Raw genomic sequence first — 21,946 nt, forward strand, 5'->3', positions numbered from 1 at the left:
TGGCCAACGAGGTTAAGATCCAAAAATCCAAGTGGTGGTTTGGGATTTAAAAATCATTTTCTCCTTTATAACACTGACGGATTATTAGGATCTACTATCTTCTATGTACTGTGCCCCAACACTGGGGATATAAGGGTAAGCCAGATACAATTCTTGCCCTCAAGGAATTCATGATCATCTCAGAGAGACATAAACATCAGCAGATGGATAATATTTTATTTACCAGAATTCCTGGAGTGATAGGGAAGGCAGGCCAGCATGGCAGGACAACTTACAGAAGAGAAGTCAGAGTGGTGAAATAAACTGTCCTGGTCCTCCAGTATCTATATGTTCATAAATTGGGTGGGGCACATAGTAGGAAGGTAGGCTACAGAAGGAATTGAGGTAGAACAGCTCAGTATGATGCTGAAGACTGAGGAAGTCATACAATGTGTTTCTCTTTGGAGCTCCTTATACCTTCAGAAAAGGTCCTAAACTTACGGGAAGCTGAGTATGCTTGAATTTCTATGGGAAGACATAGATCCCTGAGGCTACATTTGGAAGCTAGGTGTGATGCACATGGAATGATGCAGCCTGCAGGGGGCTGTGGAATGGAGCAGAACCTCTGGTAGGGGAACAGGATCCATTAGGGTATCATGTGCTCAGAACCCTGATAAAGAAAATACAAAATGCCATTGGACTGCTATAAAAAACACTGTAAGTGGGGAGGGGATCAATCTCAGAGAAGCTTTGTGGAATGAAAAAGGGATGAGATGAATCTTAAAGACAAGGAGCTTTTAAGAATAGATTAGGCATTCTAAGCAGAAAAGTAGAAAGAGGGAAATCAACAGCATGGGATGATTGGATAATTACCATTTGTTTTCAGCAGGGAGAATTTTGGAGATAGGATCTAGATTATAGGAGGCCTTGTGTACATTGTCAGGGAGCTTGAACTCTATCTCTCAGGCTGTATAAGACAGGCTGGATGCTTTTAAACAAGGGATTGATTTGTTTTTATAGTGGGCTTGGGCTTGCAGTTCAGTCCACAAAACTTGTGTACGCCTCAATATGCCTGAAGCCTAGGACTGGTGATGGTACATCAATCAAGTGCAGCAAACAAACATCATGATTTCAACAAATCTCATCATCCCCCAAAGGCCTCAATAAGTTCCTGTCATCAAAGTCATTCCAGCAGCTGTGTTGTGTAAACAATGTGTCTATGGCAAAATAATTTGGAGTTCAACAGTAATCCTTCCCACTCTGCAGTAGGATGGGAGCATTCAATGCACTGTTCTCCTCTACTCCAGCACATTTTTGGTAGTAGAAATAGGAGTAGTTCCAACAGTTTAAGACATGGCTACAGTCAGTCAGAGGCTGGTGGATTTGGATGGTTCTAAATAAGGATATCAGAAGTGAGTTGCAAGATGCAGGCTTTTCTGCCAGTGGTTCCCCTGTGCATTCAAAAAAAAAGTTGTGTGAAAATCAAAAGAGTTGGAGTATATTCTCTTCTATATACTAGTACTGCTTGAAGCACAACCATTGGTTTATTCCTGGGGTTACATATGTTCCTGTGAATATTCTTGTGCATTTATATTTTTCTTATTAGTATTAAGAAAACTGATAACTAAAAGTCACATTATTTTGTGATATCTTTCCTCGCCCATCCTAAGGGTCATGACAGTACTCATATAGCAAAACACAGATTAACAAGAGAAAAGCACAACACATTTATTTAATCAAAGTTTTATGTGACACAAGGGGCTTCAGAAAAGTGTTTATTTTTGTGTTTACATTCCATAAAGAATGAACAGCTGTGTAGAAACGTGATTGGATCAAAGAATATGACCTAATGGTAATAGATTAAGGGAGGGTTCTTAGCTAACACCTGACTTCAGACGCTTCTTGGACTCTCTGTGTAGCATTCCTTCCCCTTAGATGTGGGGCAGGACCCCTTTGAAAAAAAGTGCCTTATAAACTACTTTCAGAAAAGGTAGGTCAGAGAAGTTCTTTACAGCCAGCTCTGACACAGAAAAGCAAGGGAAGGTCAGAGTAATTATCTTGCTTCTGATGATTCAGTCCTTCAGTTCAAAGTACTTTGAGGCAGCACTTTCTGAGCCCCCACACTCACATTTCACTTATATTTGGCTTCCTTAACATTAGTGTTATATTCTGAGAGCTTTAAAAAAAAAAAAAAGTGTGTGTGTGTTTGTGTGTGTGTGTGTGTGTGTAGTTTCACTTTTCTAGAGAATAGCAAGGCAGGGCCCATGGAAAGAAAGGGATCTTGCACAGAGAAAGCTGCTAAGAAGATGACTGGCTACAGAGTGGACTGATAGGGAGGAGTCAAGATGAAGGAGGAGGAGTCAAGACGAAGGAGGGGTAGTGGCTGTCTTGGTGTGACTTCCATTCAAACTCCCTTTTCACGCTCATTGTCATGAGCTTTATGCCAGCATTCAAGGATTTCATCTAATATGTATTCTCAGTTCTACTATAGAGCTTTCTGTATAGCTGCACTCAATACATTTTAAAACGAAAATAAATAGATTGAACTTGCTTTGAGATGAAAGCCAAAGGAGGAGGGGAGGGCAGATGGAGGGAATTTAGAGGCAAGAGTTATTTAAGACCAATAAGAGGGCAGATGAGCTGGTTATTTTCCATTTGCTCCTCCAGATTCATTCTTGGCCTTCCTTTGCCCTGCTCTGTGACTGGAAGTTGCTTTTATGGACTGCCCACAGGTTTTTGTTGTTTTAGTTGTTCTTATTGTTGTTCTGTGCTTTCAGTGATTTGAGATGAATGGCAGATACACAGGCATGAGGGACTGGAAGAGAAACTAGGTTATTTATTTTTTGCTGGTGTCAGGGAGAGTGTTCTTCCATGGCCCCTTCTGTCTTTAGACTCCAGTAACACCATCCCCTCCCTTTTCTTCTCCAGGCTTAGAAGTAGTGATGGCATCCTATAGTTCAAATATATCAAGTGTCTCAAACATCTCTAGCTGGTTGCCTTCATTCTGGACTTTCTATTAAACTGCTCTGAATGTACTATATTGCCTTACTCTGTTTATGTGCTGCAATAACAAAATACTTCAGACCGGGTAATTTATTAAGAATAGAAATTCATTTTCTCATAGTTCTGGAGCCTGGGAAATCTGCTATCAAGGTGGTGGCAATTTCAGTTGTCGGATGAGGGCTGCTCTCTGCTTCCAAGATGGTGCCTTATGGCTGCATCTTCTGGAGGGAAAAACACAGTATCCTCACAGGGCAGAAGCTGGAAAAGCAGCTTGCCTTATCCTGTGCGAAGCTTGTTTTATAATGGCCTTAATTCTATTTACAAAGGGAGGAGCTCTTGTGACCCAATAACCTTGGAAAGTACCCACCACTCAATACTATCACATTGGCAACACCTGAAATTGTGGAGCGGGGTTAGGGGTGGGGGTGGGGTTGGAGGGGGTGGATCACACTCAAATTGTAGCACATCTGTTTCTTGCTAGGAGCCTCATTGATAGAGCAGAGAATTCTGAACCACAAGGAAATGGAGGAGAAACATGTGACAGAGCTTCAGAAAAGAACTTCACACTTGTGTAGAAAACACTTCAATATGTCTACAGTAAAAAGAAAAAATTATATACATATATATTTTTTAATATATGAACCGTTCTCCTAATGGATACAAGCAGCACATATCCCCAAGTCTGTCCATTAATATAAAATGAACAGGAGTATTTTTCCAGCTGTCTGAAATTATCCGTTTATTTTTAATTCCATAAGCCTAAGGAAGGGCAAAGAGAGCACACTGGGGGAAGATGGAGTCACTGCAGCCACCTCCAAAACTAATCTTGAAAGCTTGGTATGCAGCACAGGACCAGGGGAAATACAATCAATACATGGACCAGCGCTTTCTGTTGATTCACAGACTTGAAAAGAAGAAAAGAGAAAATAAAAAGCTTTAATAGCTCAAAAGTGACTTAATGCAAAATATTAACATACCACGAAACACATGCTCTGATAGAATTGAGGCAATCTTTTTAAGCTTTCTGTACTTGGCTGTCAGAGTCAGCATCCAGACCTTCCTGAAATATGTGGAGAAATCATTAACATCAGAAGCACATTTAAGGCTTGATGTTCCCTTTATTTTTGAAGCGCAGGTCCTAAGCTCAGAACGTGGGAATCAGAAATGTTTTCCATTCACTTTGGCTATAAACAAAGCAGATTAACTTGGTGAATAATGTATACTCTTAATTCAGTATTTATTTCATAGATATTTAGACTCTCGAAAACATTGCTATTTTCATTTTGAAATAGTTACTTGGAGTTTGCCATTCCTAATATCTGTCAGAAAACAGACTAAAGAACTCTCTAGTCTCACATATTAAAGACCTGTAACTTTGTCATTCTTCATATACACAAAGTGGGGGATCATATTTTACGTAAAGCTGTATTATGGTAATTTGTAATGGTGTAATATAAAATATTAATGAATTCTCAGTTTTCATAAAAAAGTTGAAATAATGTAATTTTATGTTTATTCCTATGGGAAAATTAGTTTTAAATAATGTGAATTTCAAATGATGTGACATCTTCAAGGAAGCACTCTTTGCATAAAATATGACTGTACTTAAGTGTCTTGCTTTGCAGGACTAACTTATCTTTTATTAGGCATATTGATAGGCAAGTTGTGTAAGTTCAGAAACTATTCACCAACAGATTCCAAAGTAGAAGGCATCACAAGAAATGTAGAAGCTGTCCACATTCCAAGTAATAAATCACCAGGATTCAAGTTCACTTACCAAGCTTACCTAAGTCATATTAAATGGCTGGAAGAAATTAGATTGATAATTTGGAGTAAACATCTTCAAAAACTATTGGGAAAGATCTTGTTCTGGATGAATGGGACTTATTTGCTTAATTGTTTGAAGTGCAGGGCTACTCCGATGACACAGTTAAAATGCTTTGCAGCAGGATAGGGCTGTCAGCTTTCGCAAGGTCAGCAGTTTCTTTCCAGGCAGACATCTCCAAACTACGTGCCACTGGGAGTCAAAAGTAACTATTTGAGGGCTTGGGTAGCAAAACAACGACCAATCCAAGCAAGTTCTCAACATACGAATCAGTTGCATTCCAAAATCACATTTGTCAATTTTTGTCTATAGAACTTAATTCTCATTTCCCCCCCAAAAATTGCTATATATTTTGAGAATCTTTCACAGTGGTTCAGTTATTCGACCTACATCAGGTCCAATATTAATTATACTGTAACTCACATTCCCAATGCCTCATTATGGAAAACAAGTAAGTGCTGTTAAAGTCCAATGAAGAAAAGCACCTTAATATTCTGCACTTTGTGTCTCCGCCTACATAATGCATGCAATAGGATGTTAAAATGGGAATTTCTGCCATGGCACCAAGCCTCCATACTGTATTACAAAGGAGATGTTAGACCATATGCAGAATTTCAAAATAGAAAGCCTTTTGCTGTCTCAGAGCTCTTTCCCATCCAATGAGAGATGAAAGGGTCAAGTAAGTGGATATTAGGGAAAGGTGTGTGTAGAGCTTTTTTTTAAGGGAACAGCTGATGGGGTGTGAGCTCTGTTCCATACTCATATAGCTTGGATATTGTCCCCACTCAAATCTCATGTTGAACTGCAGTCCCCAATGCTGGAGACAAGGCCTGGTGGGAGGTGTTTGGGTCATGGGGACAGACCACGCATAGCTTGGTGCTGTTTTCCTGATAGTGAGTTCTTGCGAGATCTAGTTGTCTAAAAGTGCATGGCACCTCCCGGCCACCCCACCGCCTCTCTCTTGCTCCTGTTTTTGCCATGTGACATGCCTGTTCCCCCGTCACTTTCTGCCATAAGTAAAAGCTTCCTGACGTCTTCCCAGAAGCGGGTGCTGGCACTATGCTTCCTGTACAGCCTGCAGAACCATGAGCCAATTAAATCTCTTTCCTTACACTTACTCAATCTCAGGTATTTCTTTGTAGCAATGCAAGGGCAGCCTAACACACAGACCTTCTCTCTGGTGTTTTCAGGGGACAGTTCCGGCATCTCTCTGAATGCTCATTGAAAGGGCAGCAGTAACACCACCCAGAGAGCAAAGACTGTGGTCCCTCGGTTAGGGACCTAGCAGATAAGTTCCTGAGTCATAGCTAGAAAAGTAAAGTATCCTGTGGCATAGAGGAGAGTGATGCTTCAGTGAGGAACTGTACCCTCATCCTAAAAGCAGGCAAAGTACATGAAGCTTGATTAAAATTAAATAAAATGGAAAATGTAGTTCCTCAGTCACAGTAGCACATCTGAAATGCTCAACAGCCACATGTGTGTTAGACAGCGTGGACACTGAACATAACCATCATCATAGAAATTTCTATTGAATATCCCTGCTCTAGACCCTGAGAAGCAATATTGTCAGGAACAGAAAGTAAAGATTCCCTGTGAGAAATTCTGGGGATGATGCTGGGTTGGGCCAGCCTCCAATTTCCATTCCTCGTTTTCTGAATTCATGGAAATTTTCTACTTGAAGCAACTTAGAGCATACAACATTCTGGAAGATTACGTCCCATCCTAAACATGCAACAGCTTCAAGTGGACTCCTCAACTGTACCTTCAAAAGATTGATTAGCAGATTCTGGGTGGTGTCAGGTATGCTAGGGCCATAGTCATATGCCCATTGCTATAAAGTGGATCTGTTTTACAACGCAGTGTTCTGTACGTTTCTGTGTTAGTGGGATCAGTCACTGTCTAAACTCTTGGTTAGTGGTGCCAGCTGAGGCAGGTAATGAAAACCTGTAATATGTGCAGTCCGTGTCAAGATTATGTATTGGCCTTCCTGCAGCAGAAAGAGTTAAAAATAACTCATTTACCACCAAATAGCAAGTTAGACTCCTGAAAGGCTGATGCTATAATGGGAGCTCAGAGTCTGTCTCTGGTGCTGGAGTCTACTCATTGTCCAGAGATCAGCCTCAGTGAGTTGGAGCCCAAGTTTTGAGCCCATGCACATCCTCCATTGCTACCACCATGGTTACTCTGTTTATGCTCTCATTTTGCCAGCTAGGGATAGAGGCCGGCTGAGTTATTCTGTCTAGGTGGTTATTTTTAAATATTTTTCTTTGGAATCCCTTCTACTGAGCATTAACACGTAATACAATAATTTTTACATTCGTGTTTATTTCATAGGTCCATGTCTCTGCCACTTCCTCAGATCTTGCACAAATCTTCCAATATTTTTCTTTCTGAGTGTCTTACCAACTAAACAAAACATTGTTACTCACTACTGATTTTATATGTAGTCTTATCACGAACCACTTCCCCTTCTACACAAAACAAATGATTAGGTATGCCAGCCAAAGCTCTGTAGTTTGGGAAGAATTTTTCTCACCAATTTGTTCCAGGGCTGCTCCTGTGCAGGGAAGTAATGCCCCAGCAATCCATTTTCCGTTTATATTAACATATGAAGCTGATCCATCCTGGGATTACTTTGTCCTGTCAGCCAGTCAAAAGGGTGGCTCGTCATACAGTCATAGGCATGAGCTGAAGGAGAGAACAATTGGCACAGGGGAGCTTGATGTGGGGGATTCCAGGCCACTGCTCATGCCGCTGTTTTGTGCCTCTGGCCCTTCTTATGCTTGATCCTCCCTGTTACACTGACATCTTATGATGGGTTGTTGTTAAGCCCACCCAGTCTTATCACTCTTTGGTTGGACAAAACCCAGCTCATGATGCATAGCTCTGACCACATGGCCATGTGATCCCTCAGGAACAGCCTCTCAATCCCGGCCAAGACTCAGTATAGGCTGGGACCTGTTTTTTGAATGATGTGTAGTACTTCTTACAGACGACACGTTTCTTCTCAAGAAACCTGGGTCTTAAAGTTGAGGGCCTCTTATTGGGACTTGCTATAAACACTATACTGTAATTTTCATAGTTCCTCCAGGACCATGAGGTTTGCCAGATTATATGGCCCAAGGAGCAAGATGGCTTGCACTTTGGCATACACTTGTTCAAGGGCTCTTTCCTGTTCTGGACCCAATTCAAATTTGGCTGCCCTCCAAGTCACCAGGTAAAAGGGTAAAATGAGTATTTCCAGCTGTCAATTATGCTGCTGTCAAAACCCAAAAAAAGCCTACTAACCCTTGTGCTTACTTCTTAGTGAAGGTGTAAAATACAGTCTTTTGTCCTTCACTTTAGAAAGTAGGTCTAGGCATACTGCACTCAATGAAATTCCTGCAGCTTTAATTTCACCCCATGGAATGCGTGTGCCACACCAAGGTCTCCACTGTATTCTCTGCTTCTTGGTTATCCAGTCTAATTAATCTGATACCACTGATACAGTGGACTAGGCATAGAGTTAAATTAGGCCTGAAGAAAAGCTGAAATGCATACTGCTGCCATCCCACATAAATATGAACTGCTTTTGATCCTCCTTTCTCATAGTGATGGAAACAAATGCATATGCCAGATAAGTGGTCACCCATCTTGTAGTGTAGTCAATTGGCTCTAGCAAAGATGTTATAGTCAGTGAAGCAGTTCCAGTTGGGGCTACAACTTGGTTATATTTGTAGTAGTTGACTTTCCTCTCCTAGTTTTTGCTTGTTTGTGTAAAACAGAATTTTAAGTTACATAGTGATATGATTGGAACTACAAGGCATGCATCCCTTAAGTAATTAGAGGTGGTTTTAATCTCGGCATTCTACCCGAGATTCAATATTCCTTGTGTTTTACTATATTGATTAAAGTTGGGTGGCAGTTTCAGAGGCTTCCACTGTGCCTTGCCCACTGTGATGGCTCTTATCTTATAGGTCAGGAAGCAATATGGAGGTTTTCCTGACTATCTGGTATGTATATTCCAATTGTACATTTGGACCACAGTAGGAAGCACTTAGTAGGTGTATGGACAGAGTAGGCCCATTGTGATCTGAGCTTGGGTTTATTACCTGAAAGTTGTATGCTCCTACAACACATAGAAACTATGGCAATGCTTCAGGTCCCTATGTATTATTGTCAACTTAGACCCTGTGTCCAATAGTGCTTGAAATGTCTGGATATTTAGATCATGTACTTGAGACTAGGTGGCAATCTCTTCTTGCTTTGTTGGCCAAAGAGCAGTCAGGTGGATGAAAGTGACTGTTCCCTCCTCTTCAGCCTCCTGCCCACCCACTGGTCAAGGTGTTAACTAGCAGGGACATGACATATGATGGGAGCTAGGTGCCAGGTGCTTGGGGCATGTTCTTTATCCCTCAGCCCTCCAAAGTACAGTTGGCCTCTTGTGTGTTCCTGCTCTCCCCATTTTCCTCCTCTCCACCACAATGAGGCAGGGGTCTAAGGTGGGTTCTGGCCCTGCTCTTATAAACAGGCACGCTAAGGAGGTGAGTCTGTGGAGAGAGAGCTCCTGTCCACACCCCTACCCTCCCGCCTGCCTGACCCCTGTACCCCAGGGCAGCAGAGGAAGCACGCTTGTTGGTTTCAAATACACTGTTCTGTTTGCAATGCCTTGTCTGTGTATTTCCTTCATCCTGGTCTTGGCTTTATTGAACATCAGGTTTTTAGCATGTTTTTTAGCATGTTAAATTGATAACATGTCAAAAGTAACAAATAAAGAAAAAAGAATTATTACTATACAGACTTGCTATGGGATAGCAAGATCTTTCCTCATGTGGCACCTGACCTCTTCTTTAGTCAGTCAGTTAGCTTGTGAGCTTCTGGCCGTACATGATATATCCACTTTAGCATTCACACTTCTCTGAATTTTTTTATTTCCAATCCCCACCACCTTGTTTCTATGGTAGTCAGCATTTGTGTTTCACTGTGTATGGACCATTGATTTTTCCAAGTGTCTAAGAAACATTCTAGTAACGTATTAGTATCATCTCTCTGAGTCCTTGCCAGGATGTTAAATGCTATATCATGGAAGAGTGCTCTTATATGGATAAACTCTCTCTTATCCAACTTTGTATTTCATCCCTTTTAATCCAGCATCTTTAATATCTTGTCTCACACATACTCTCTAGGCTGTTGTTAATATATGTTGGCTAAGACCCTCAGCTGCAGGTCCCAGCATTTCTCAGCATTTCCCTGGATAGTATATTATTTGTGGTCTGTTGTTCAGGAGAAAAAATGGTGGTAGATGCTTAAAAAAAAAAAAAAGAGAGAATATATTATAATGCAAAGAACAGGTCTCTACATTATCTTCATCAAGAGAGGTGGGCTAGCTTTTAATAGGGATACAGAGCTACTTCTGCAGAATGTACAGGAAGAGCAAAGGTTTCAAAATGCTGGAGTGCATTAATCCAGATGTAACAATCCCAAATCTCAGAATCCCACTCCTTTAAACCACTACTTGAATCATGGTGTAGCAGACGTTCTGTGATTGAAAATTTCACCTTCTCTGGAGATCTGCTACCTATATTAGTAAGTGTTGGGCCTGATGCTTGGCTTTTTCTACCACCTGGCTATCAGGAATAACTCTATTTTTATATGATGCCAAAGTGTTTTGACATTCACATTTTGTTTTACATTGTCAATAATCATTCTCAGACTATTCGTTGACTTATAGTAGAAGGAAACCCAATGGAAAAATAATATAATTTATTCAAAAATGCCAATGTGTAATTTGCACGTGTATTTAAATAGACTTCTTAATCTCAGCACTAAAGACACATTTATTCCTTGTGGTGGGGCTGTCCTGAATTTTCTGGGATATTTAGCAGCATTGCTGGCATCTATTCAATAGATGCCAGTGGCACTCCCCTCCTCCTTGTAAGAACCAAAAATGTCCCTAGATATGTCTCTGATTGAATATCACTGATTTAAAGTCATGTTCAGGTGTCGGTTTGGTTTAAGATGATTATACAGAGAAGAAATTATTTCTAAAGTAGGCCAATCCTGGGTGCATGACATTTGGGGATGTAATTTATTTTATTTAATTGAAAATTAAATACTGAAAGAATGAGGAGTTAAGAGAGATCACATTAAAAAGGGAAAGCCTAGATGATTTATCTAATGGGGAAAATTAATCACAGTGTTAAGTATGTGTAGGTAACATAAAATCATATTTTTTTCTTGTTTCCTGACTTGTCCATGAGAGAAGAAAAAATAGAAAATTGTATGATTAATAAAAAATTAGAATGAAATATTTTAGTCTTCGGAAAGAAGATTAAGACTTCTGAGGAAAAAAGCCCTGAAGTCTTTGAGAATTACAGAAACTTGGTTCTCTCAAACTTTGGAATACCTTTCTGAGTATAACTGAATGACTGGGTCTTTGCTGTTGGATAACATCTAGTAACATGTGTTTAAAAATTTCATACAGGCAGGCACAGTGTTTAGCAAACATAGGGGTAAATAAGCCATGCCCCCTACCCTCAATAATAGTACAGTCTAGAGCAGTGATTCTCAACTTGGCCATCCATTAGAATAAAGTGGAAAGGTTCCCAAAGTACTGTTGCTCAGATGGTACCTCAGACCAATTAAATCATAATTTCAGCTTAAACGAGAGTGTAGGCATCAGTATTCTTAAAGCTTCTCAAGTGGTTTTAATTTGTAGCCAAGATTGAAAGAGAAATTTATAAACACACAAGTAAGATGAAACATGATAACTAATATAAAATAGAAGTAAATATCTGATGATATTGAGGCACTGAGAAATCAATTCCAAGAAGTCAATTTATAGAAGTTTCATAGATTTAAATATCATCCCTATTGCAAAAGAGATAGAAATAGAAGATATAATTTTTACTAAGGTATACAAAAATGCTGGATAAGTAAATTTTAAGACTGTGTTAAAGTACCACCCTTGACAGATGAGAAAAAATGAATAAAATAGTCTTTGGTACCAATCTGCTGTGAGTCCATAGAGCCGTTTATACTATCTAAGAAGATTTTAACGTTATATTGAAAATTCCAGATGAGTTGTTCTAAATAAGAAAAGAGAAAATAAAAGTTCAACAGAATGATGTTTGATTATAATTACTGTATACTGTAGGTCATTCAGATTATTAGCCTGGAAGTACATATTCATTAAATCCTTATAAAACTATGCAAATACCAGGTATTCCAATATACGGTAGTAATTAATTTTATGGCCAAAGTGGGTAATCATACCTGCTCTCGATTTTTCCTGATCAAAATAATCTTGTATCCGCTTTGTGGTGTGGAAATCCAGCTTCCCAAATAATAATTTATTCGTATAATTCAGTGATCTAGTTTAGGAACTATTTGGATCAGTTTCTAATGAATTTTGCAATTTAATCCCATACATTATGCAAAAAAAATTCCCACTCTTTTGAATAAAATATAATTGTTTCCTGAATTGTCATGTACAGAGTAAATACTATGACTATCACACACAGTATGCAGAGAGTTGGGATATTGTTAGTCCACAACACATTTGTCTTCAGACATTTACTATAGCTCAGTCTTGAACTACATCAATGCTCCTGTTGAAAGTATAGCTTAGAGAATCTATATTTAAGACAGGATGGCCGAGACACTCACTATTTACTTCACTTTTTATTTCTAAGCTGTTTAAAAAACCATTTTAGAAGCAGAAATCCATATGCCTGGACATATTAGCCTACTTCCCAAGAATAAAACATTCAAATAAAATGGTCACATAAAGTACATTCTTGTCTATTCTGAAAAAACACTATCAAAGAAATTTTCCATTATGTTGTTCAGTGTTGCTCACGTAAAGATCATTTATAAGTAACTTTCAGAATTAAGTTTTTGAGAAGTTAAATTTCTATTATCACAGACAACTGTATATTTTACTATCAGACAAGGACAAGATTATAAAAGTCAAATTACTCATCTCCTTTCATTTCAATACCGTAACCATTTATAACATTCTATGTTTGTGATATTTTGGGCTTCCTTTTACATTTTTTAAAAATATTTTTATTTCTAGAAAATGTTAAGCAGAATTTGTGGCTCAATTACAATAACTATATAATGCTAAGTTTTTGAAATATTTAATTTTTCCAACTTCTTGTAGTTTTCAATTTTCTTTTTCTATTTGTACACTGATATTTTATGTACTTTTTTTTAAAGTTGCATTAAATAATTTGTCACAGTAGGCAGGATAAAGATCCTGTTAAAAGAAAGCATTTATAAGAATTAGGTATTAATGAGAAACTAAATATATATATAGTTATAGTTATAGTTATATATGCATATATAAAATTTGGATTTACTCTTGTTATACTTTGTTTTGTCTTTTAAAATATAATATTTAAAAATAATTCCAATTTCAGGGTGGGCATCGTGGCTCACGCCTGTAATCCCAGCACTTTGGGGGGTCAAGGTAGGCAGATTACGAGGTCAAGAGATCAAGACCATCCTTGCCAACACTGTGAAACCCTGCCTCTACTAAAAATACAAAAATTAGCTGGGCATGGTGGCGCACACCTGTAGTCCCAGGTACTCAAGAGGCTGAGGCAGGAGAATCGCTTGAATCTGGGAAGCGGTGGTTGCAGTGAGCCAAGATTGCACCACTGCACTCCTGCCTGGTGACAGGAACTCCATCTCAAAATAACAATAATAATAATAATCATCATCATCATCATCATCCCACTTTCATTCAAGAGTACATTGTTAAGTGGTAAAGTAAGCCATTTGTTTTGTTTAAAGTATATACATTCATGAAGAGTATGTCTGTTTGGGACAAAAATTAAAATCTAGAATCTTAGAGATTATCTATCCTATCAAAAGACAAAACACCTAGAAGTAAGTGTCCAGACTCCTGGTGGTAGACTTACTTATTTGAATATCTAAGGGGATAACAGATGTCATAGGCATAAATTATAAAATGATAGTAAAATAACTGCTCTTCTACTTCATCAATATTAATATGTTTTTATTGTAACATTTGAAATTACTTTTCCAAATTATAATCACCTAACGGCACCTATATTAACAGGGTAATGAAATAACTTGTATATATTTTCAAATCTTAAATATTAGTTAGGTCAGTTTCAATGACAAATAGTACATTATAAAATAGCTAGTTTTTTTCTCAACTGTAAAAATGTTACTTCTAACAATATCGGAGTTGTAGTTTGTGAATAAAAAAAAAAATCCTACACCATACTTTCCTTTCCTGACACATTTTTTATTTTCATCATTATTGTGTCCTATGAAATTATATAAAGTTACACCTGTGCAGTAATAGAATGGATGGCAACAAACTGTTACAGTAATTATTTTAATCTGCATTTCTAAAATAGCTGTTTCTCTTAGATAAACATGGTAAACTGATGACATAATTATAAGCATATACACACACCCAGTGGTGTAGGTTTACATCATGTCACACTTTGCATACCAAAATAATGAAGAACTATAATTCAAATAGCCTAATTTTCACAGTTCTGGAGTAAATTTCATAATTTTCTTTCCAGAGAAATTCAGATTTATAAAAATGACACTTTGAAAAGAGTTTCACTCTTGCACCATGATTGACCAGTGAGCAACCTACAAGTTTATTGATATATACCCAGATGCAATATAAGTTTGAAAATGTCCATTAATCTATGTCCCGATTCAGAATATATATTCTATAACATATATCTAATATAGAATCTCTAGAACTGTACTGTTCAATATGCCAACCACTAGCACCCTACAGTTATTTCAATTAAGTTAAAATTAAATAAAATTGAAGAATTCAGCTCCTCAGTTGCACTAGTCATATTTCAAGTGCTCAATAGCCTCTATGACTGGTGGCTGCTCTATTTGACCATAAAGAATATTTCCTTCACAGTATACATTTTTGCATTGTACATTGATAACCTAGAACTTCTTGTCACCAATTCCATTCCAATTAAACAGCACTAGTTTACATAGCTAATGGAAACTTTGCACAAATGAAGACTATTTTCATCGCCCTACTGAAATGTACTTTTTCTAGTATCACAAAAAATTCTGTTTTACGTAACATAAAACTTTGTCATTAAGAAATAGGACAAATCTCATACTTGGATTTTAAACGTTACTCAAACACAGTTGTATAAAATTAAGAAATCTCCTGGAAGATATTGTTGGAAATTGATAGATTGCAACTTGATGACGTCTTTAAATCAAACTATAATTGTGGCTATTTATACATTAAGGAAAATACTACGCTATTGGAAAACTTCAAGCAGAAGAGGATATGGTCGCTATTTTTAGAAGTCAGTTCTGATTATAGTGTTAAAGAAAAAAATTATTCAAGAAACTTGTTAAAGAGGGTGAGGCAAATTTTATTCCAAAGGCAAAGCATTGTAATAGGTATAGGGAACACTGGAACGGGGTCTTGCAGTGGGAGATCAAGATTGGACTCAACTCTGACTCTAACAAGGATACACGGGGGTTAACAGCCAAGCAGTGGGGTCGGCGAGAGTGGGTGGAGAATTACTGAGAGCAAACTCAGGTGTAAGGGAGAGTCTTGCCAGACTGACTCCACGAAATTCTTGCTAAAGGGAGACCAGGCTGGTAAGATAGAGTGGTCAGATACCAAGGGTAGAGGATTTTTGCTAAATTGACCTAGCAGGATTTTTGCTTAAAGTGGGTTCTACAAGGACAGAGAGGAAAGGCTAAACTCCAGCCTAGTCAAACAGAGGACTAAGAAGAGCCTGCTTAAGGTTTTGGTCAAAGGACTTTCTTTGTCAGTAGAAAATGGATGTATAGAGGTTAAGACTGTAGAGCAGAAGAAGAATTAGGCAGCTGTTCAGTTTAGTAAACTAAACTAAAAATGTTGTTGTCTGAATTAGGGTAGCTGAAGGTGGGAAAGAGAACAGGAGATATTAGAGAAGTTGAAGAGGCTGTATTGATTAAAAAAAAAAAAACACAGATATTTATTTAGCACCTAAAATATGATAATGTGGTAGGCACTGCTCTAGGTATTTGAGATTCATTGATGAATGAAATTGTCAGCCATCTCTCCTTAGCAAGAAGAAGAAACACTAGCATCAATCAACAAATAAGCAAAATATGCAGTGTTTTAGAGGTATAGATCTCAAGTGAAAAATGAAGAGAAGAGTCTGGCATCATAGGGGTGAAAGTGGTGAGAAGAGTTGTATCTCCAAGCAGTTAGGGGTATCTACTAAATATCCAAAAAGAGAGAGAGATATGTATTTGATGTATTTGCAGTTTAGAAAGATACCTGGGTAAGAGACATAAATGTAATGGTCGTCAGCATAGAGACAATCTCTAAAGCTAGGTATGGATGAGATAACCAATAATTGGATATAAGTAAAGATAACAAGAGGGCTGAGGAGTGAACTGTGGTAACTCCAGCATTAGGCATTCAAGAGAAGCAGAGGGAAAAACAAAGGAGATTGAGAAGGAGTGCTTAGTAAATGTAAAGAAAAAGAAAGAGAGTGTAATGTTCTAAAAGGTATTGAGGCTGTGGAAGGCCAAGGCAGGCGGATCACCTGAGGTCAGGAGTACGAGACCAGCCTGACCAACATGGAGAAACCCCATCTCTACTAAAAATACAAAATTAGCCGGACATGGTAGCACATGCCTGTAATCCCAGCTACTTGGGAGGCTGAGTCAGGAGAATCACTTGATCCCAGGAGGCGGAGGTTGTGGTGAGCCAAGATCGTGCCATTGCACTCCACCCTTGAAAAAAAAAAGGGTATTGAGGAAGGGTATTTATACATTAGATATGCTCAATGTCAAATGCTTCTGACCATTTGAGTAATATGGAAACTAAGAAGATTTAGATATTGATAGACAAGATGCACAAGAGAGAAGAGTGAAAGAAATGCCTGGATTTCAGGTTTGGGCAACTGAATACATGGTGTTTCAGCTGAATTAGACAAACAGCTGAGGAGAAAAGGACTGTGGGAGAAGCTAATATTTTAAGTCCATGACTGCCCCAAGGCGTTGGCCAGATGGAGACCATGATCCAAACTGGCAGTGGCAAGAGTGTGAACAGCAGCCACCATAATCACAGAAGTCTGCCAGGGGTTGCTGTTCCTTGAAAGAGGAGGGCTTGGATTGAGGAGTGCCACGACCTGGAGCCTGGATCGGAAGCATCTGCACAAATACTCTTCACCCTGAGCAGCAGTACAGGAGCTGTTAGTGCCCATGCACTATACCTTGCCAGTGAATTCATACAAAATAAAAGTGTATGTGTAGACATTAAAATAAAGAACGTCACAGAAATATTGAAATTCTTCAAAGAGTTTATAATCTCTGGTTTTAAAAACTGCCACAATTTCAAAGCACATATCCACAGACTTAACAGAAGTTAAGTTTAAGATAGTCATAATCTACAGGAAAGGATGCTATTTTCATATGAAGCTTTGAGTCAATTAATTATTAATCACGAAGGCAATTTTAAAATTATTTTTCCTGTAACTGAAGCTACAGCTATAAAAAACATTCATGTGTGTTTTGAACTTTTGAATTACATACAATGCTTAAATCCACTTTTGGTTTCCTGTACAATCTCCACAAGTTATAGGAAATATTGGTGGAAAAATTTAAATGCTGTTGTATAAATTTACATTTAAATGCATATATTTATATATTAATTACATTACATTTATATATTAAAGTTGTAACAGACTTACACAGAACAGATTTGTATCAAGTTAAATATCTCAAGAAAAACTATTCCTTAAGAATCACTAGCTATAGATGTACCAAAATTTATATTTCAAAATAATTTGTAAGAAATTCATTACAATGTCATCACAGCCTATAAAATACACTGAACTGTTCTAGTAACAGTTGTATCAGCAGAAATATCCTTCTCAAAATTAAAAATCATCAAGCCGGGCGCGGTGGCTCAAGCCTGTAATCCCAGCACTTTGGGAGGCCGAGGCGGGTGGATCACAAGGTCAGGAGATCGAGACTATCCTGGCTAACATGGTGAAACCCCGTCTCTACTAAAAATACAAAAAAACTAGCCGGGCGCGGTAGCGGGCGCCTGTAGTCCCAGCTACTTGGGAGGCTGAGGCGGGAGAATGGCGTGAACCCGGGGGGCGGAGCTTGCAGTGAGCCGAGATCGCCCCAGTACACTACACCGGGGGAAACAGAGTGACTCCCTCCCTAAAAAAAAAAAAAAAAAAATCATCAAAAAATTTTGCAACCTTTATTTGCCAAGAGTGAATGACATCATTTTCAGTTTTATCAATTGAAAATAAGTTGTTAAACATATAAACTTTGATGACTTAATGTATAAATTTTCAGAAAAGCAAGCCAGGAAAATCTTATGATCAATCAAGATATCATATTGATAAAATATTATTTATTGCGTGTTATAAAGTTATACTAAAATATTAGTTTTTGCAATTTGTAAGTTTGTTTTTACTCATGTATCCTATTACCTTTATCGTGATATATAAGATTGCACCACTGCATTCCATCCTGGGACTGTCTCTTAAACATATATATATATGATATATATGATATGTGAGATATATATATGACAATATATATTTATTTATTTAAGAGACAAGTCCAGGATGGAGTACAGTGGTGCAATCATAGCTCAAGCTTGCTGTAACCTCAAACCCCTGGGCTCAAGTGATCCTCCAGACTCAGCCTCCTGAGTAGCTAGGCACACGCCACTGCACTGCCTAATTTTTTTAAATTTTTAAAAAATTTGTGTTGATATGCAGGTCTCCTTATGTTGCCCAGGCTGATCTTGAACTCCTAGCTTCAAGCAATTCTCCTGCCTTGGCCTCCCCCAAGTGCTGGGATATGAGCTCTCATACCTGGCCTCCCCACTGTGTTTTATTGGTAATAAAATATTTTAAAATGAAAAGGCTTTATATTCTAGTGCCTTTAGCTTCACATTTTTCTGCTTTCTAAGCTAGTGCCCTCATTTTTGTTTGACACAGGCCTTCCTTCCCCAGATTATGTAGCCAGCTCTGCTAAGAAGTTGATTTGCTCGAGTGTGGTATTTTAGAGGCTAGAAAGGTTTTGAAAAAAGAAACAGGGAAAAAACTACCAAAGGAGAGAAATCACAAGGAAAATACGGAAGAAGTTAGATGAGCAGGTGTGAGAGTATGCATCTTTGGCAGTGACCAGAAATGCTCAGGATGTGGGTAAGGTTGGAGTTGACTAGTTGAAAAGTAGCCAAGGGGGTGAATCCAACAGATCCCTAGTTGATAAAGTGAGGCAAAGAGAGAGAAAGGAGGAATGAGAAGTCAGACTTCTCTCATTTCTGTTTTCTGAATAATAAATGACGGTTAAATAACTGGCTAGTTGCCCTCTTGCCCTAAGTTTCTCAACCAACTGACATCTAAGTTTTTCAGAGGAATCATTAACTTTATTTTTTACATTAATAAAAATTTACTCCTTCTGAAGTATCAATGTAATATTGTCCGTATAAGAAGCAGCTCTACGGTAAATCAGCAGCTTCATTCCTTGTGACTGTTGTTTTGGGGCTCATATTTGAAATCAGTCTTTCAGTTGTCTGTCGTTGGTTTACTAGTAAATAAAGCATATCTGTTCTTTGCCTGCACTTCAGACCTTTGAAAGGGCAATGGTCCAAACTTTATTTTTCTTTTTGGGTCTTTAAGAAACTCAAAGGTGCTTGTAAAGCATATCATATCCTAAATGTTAAATTATGCCATCCCATTAGGTGAAGAACAAAATCCTAATTCTCCGTATTTGTGAAAAGTTATTCAATTCTTTCAGTGTGATGCTGAATGTATTAGTTTGCTACAGCTGACATAACAAAATACTACAGACAAGCTTCAACAATACAAATTTTATTTTCTCACAGTTCTGGAGGCTGGAAGTCCAAGGTCAAAGTGTCACTGGGTTTCGTTTCACTGAGACCACATTCTTTGGCTTCCAGATGACTGCCTATTTGCTGCTCTTCACGTGCTCATCCCTCTGCACACCCACCCTTGGTATCACTCTGTGTATCCAAAATTACCTGTCTCAGAGGAACATCCGTCAGGTCAAATTAGAACCCTCCCTACAGCCTCATTTACCTTTATCATCTATTTAAAGGCCCATCTTCAAATGCAGTCATGATCTGAAGTACTGGGATTTAAGGCTTCAACATTTGAATTTCGTGGGGACACAATTCCAGCTCTAGCACCGCCAAACAAGTAATTGATTTACATAGAACAGGGTGACAAACTGAAATGCTTCTAGAAGTCAGAAAGAAACACTCATGAGTAAAGAAAGCGAGGTGAACAAAACCGCAAAGCACAAGCCCTAGCTGAGGGCTGTAGTTGCCACATGAGGCAGGAAACTTTTCTCAAAGAACTGTGGGCCTTCTGACTATGATCAAGAGAAAACAATAATTTGGGAGGTTCTGTTACATCTCTTGGTTTATAAATTTTGATAGATGAATATGTTTAGTATTTATATGTTCAGAATACACACACACACACACACACACACACACACACACTTCAGCCCAAAAAACCCAGGGTGCAAACTCTGATAGGGAGAGTCAGTAGAGAGTTCTGGGCTCACGCATTTCTGAAAAGTGGCAAGTCACTCCGGAACTGGTAATTAAGCAACATTTCCTGTACATAACCCAGAAATTCAAATTATTTTCAGGTAGAAACTATGCCAATAGCAACAGTTTCTAAGGACATTTAGAGAAGATGGGTTGAAGAAAGAAGAGGTGTGCTGGAGACCAATTAAATCAGGTAAAACAAACAAAAATTAAAGAAGTATTTAGTAGAACTAACATGACTATCAAATATAAATCTGTACTTTCTTCTTTTCTCTGTAAAGATGTCCTTAATATGGTAATGGATGTCAAAGGGTGGGGAGACAGCAATCATATTCAATATGAGGATAAGAGGATTCCATCTTTTTTGCATATAAAGCTTTAGACCTGCATTTTATTTCAAGTTTGGTGAACAGCAATCAGTTCCCATTTGTGATTAGTCTCTGTCTTTTTACTAAAGAGGGGGTTGAGACAGTTTTAAAGGTTATTCTACACCAGACAAAAGGAGTACATGAAAAATAGAAAGCTTTTCAAATGATCTAAAGTGCACTTGAATCTGCCGCTTTGATATCATTAGCAAATTGTGATTGATTAAGTATCACAGCTAAATCTCTTATAAACTTTTTGGTAGAAAAGGGGTATAGAAAGTGGATATTCCCAGTATGTGGCATTATTTTCTAAATGTGGAAGTGATTTTTTTTAAGATTGAATAATCCTATCTCTTACTCTTGAAATGATAAAGTTAGACAGAATCCTGAGAGCAGTTGTTCTTGAATCAGTGTTTAGGCAGGTGATTGTCTTGCCATTTCCAGCTGGGGATTTGTAATGACAGGCATAGCATGACGCTTAAGATTCACTCCATAGACAATGCAGAGTATGAGTCAAACATCATTTATTTTATTGTTTTTATAGATTACACTTTTAGTTAAAAGTCTTTGTTTGTCATAAAGTTGATCCATCTCAATTAAACAGGTTGAGCAAACTGCTTTCTTTCTAGGGGCAGGAAGACATTGTTTTTCTTTTTTCTCTTTCTTTCTTTCTCTCTTCCTTTCCCTTCTTCCCTTCCTCCCTCCCTTCCTCCCTTCCTTCCTTCCTTCCTCCCTCCCTCCCTCCCTCTCTTCCTTCCTTCCTTCCTTCCTTCCTTCCTTCCTTCCTTCCTTCCTTCCTTCCTTCCTTCCTTCTTCCCTTCCTTCCTTCCTTCCAGATAGGGTCCCTCCCTCTGTTGCCCAGGCTACAGCGCCATGGTGTGATCATAGCTCACTGCAGCCTCTAACTCCTGGCCTCACGTGATCCTTCCACCTCAGCCTTGTGAGTTGTTGGGACTATACGTATGTGTCACCACGCCTGGCTAATTTTTTTATTTTTTGTAGAGATGGGGTCTCATTATAGTGTCTAGGCTGGTCTCAATCTCCTGGCCTCAAGTGATCATCCTGCCTTGGCCTTCCAAAGTGCTTGGATTACAAGCATGAGCCACCATGCCTAGCCCTTTTTTTCTTTAATATTGAAAAAAATATATACCCCAAATAACACTAAAGTTCTCTTAAATATAGTGATAACAATATACCTATAAA

The sequence above is a fragment of the Papio anubis genome, chromosome 10, assembly GCF_008728515.1.
Source record: "Papio anubis isolate 15944 chromosome 10, Panubis1.0, whole genome shotgun sequence".
In the NCBI taxonomy this organism is placed as follows: Eukaryota; Metazoa; Chordata; class Mammalia; order Primates; family Cercopithecidae; genus Papio; species Papio anubis.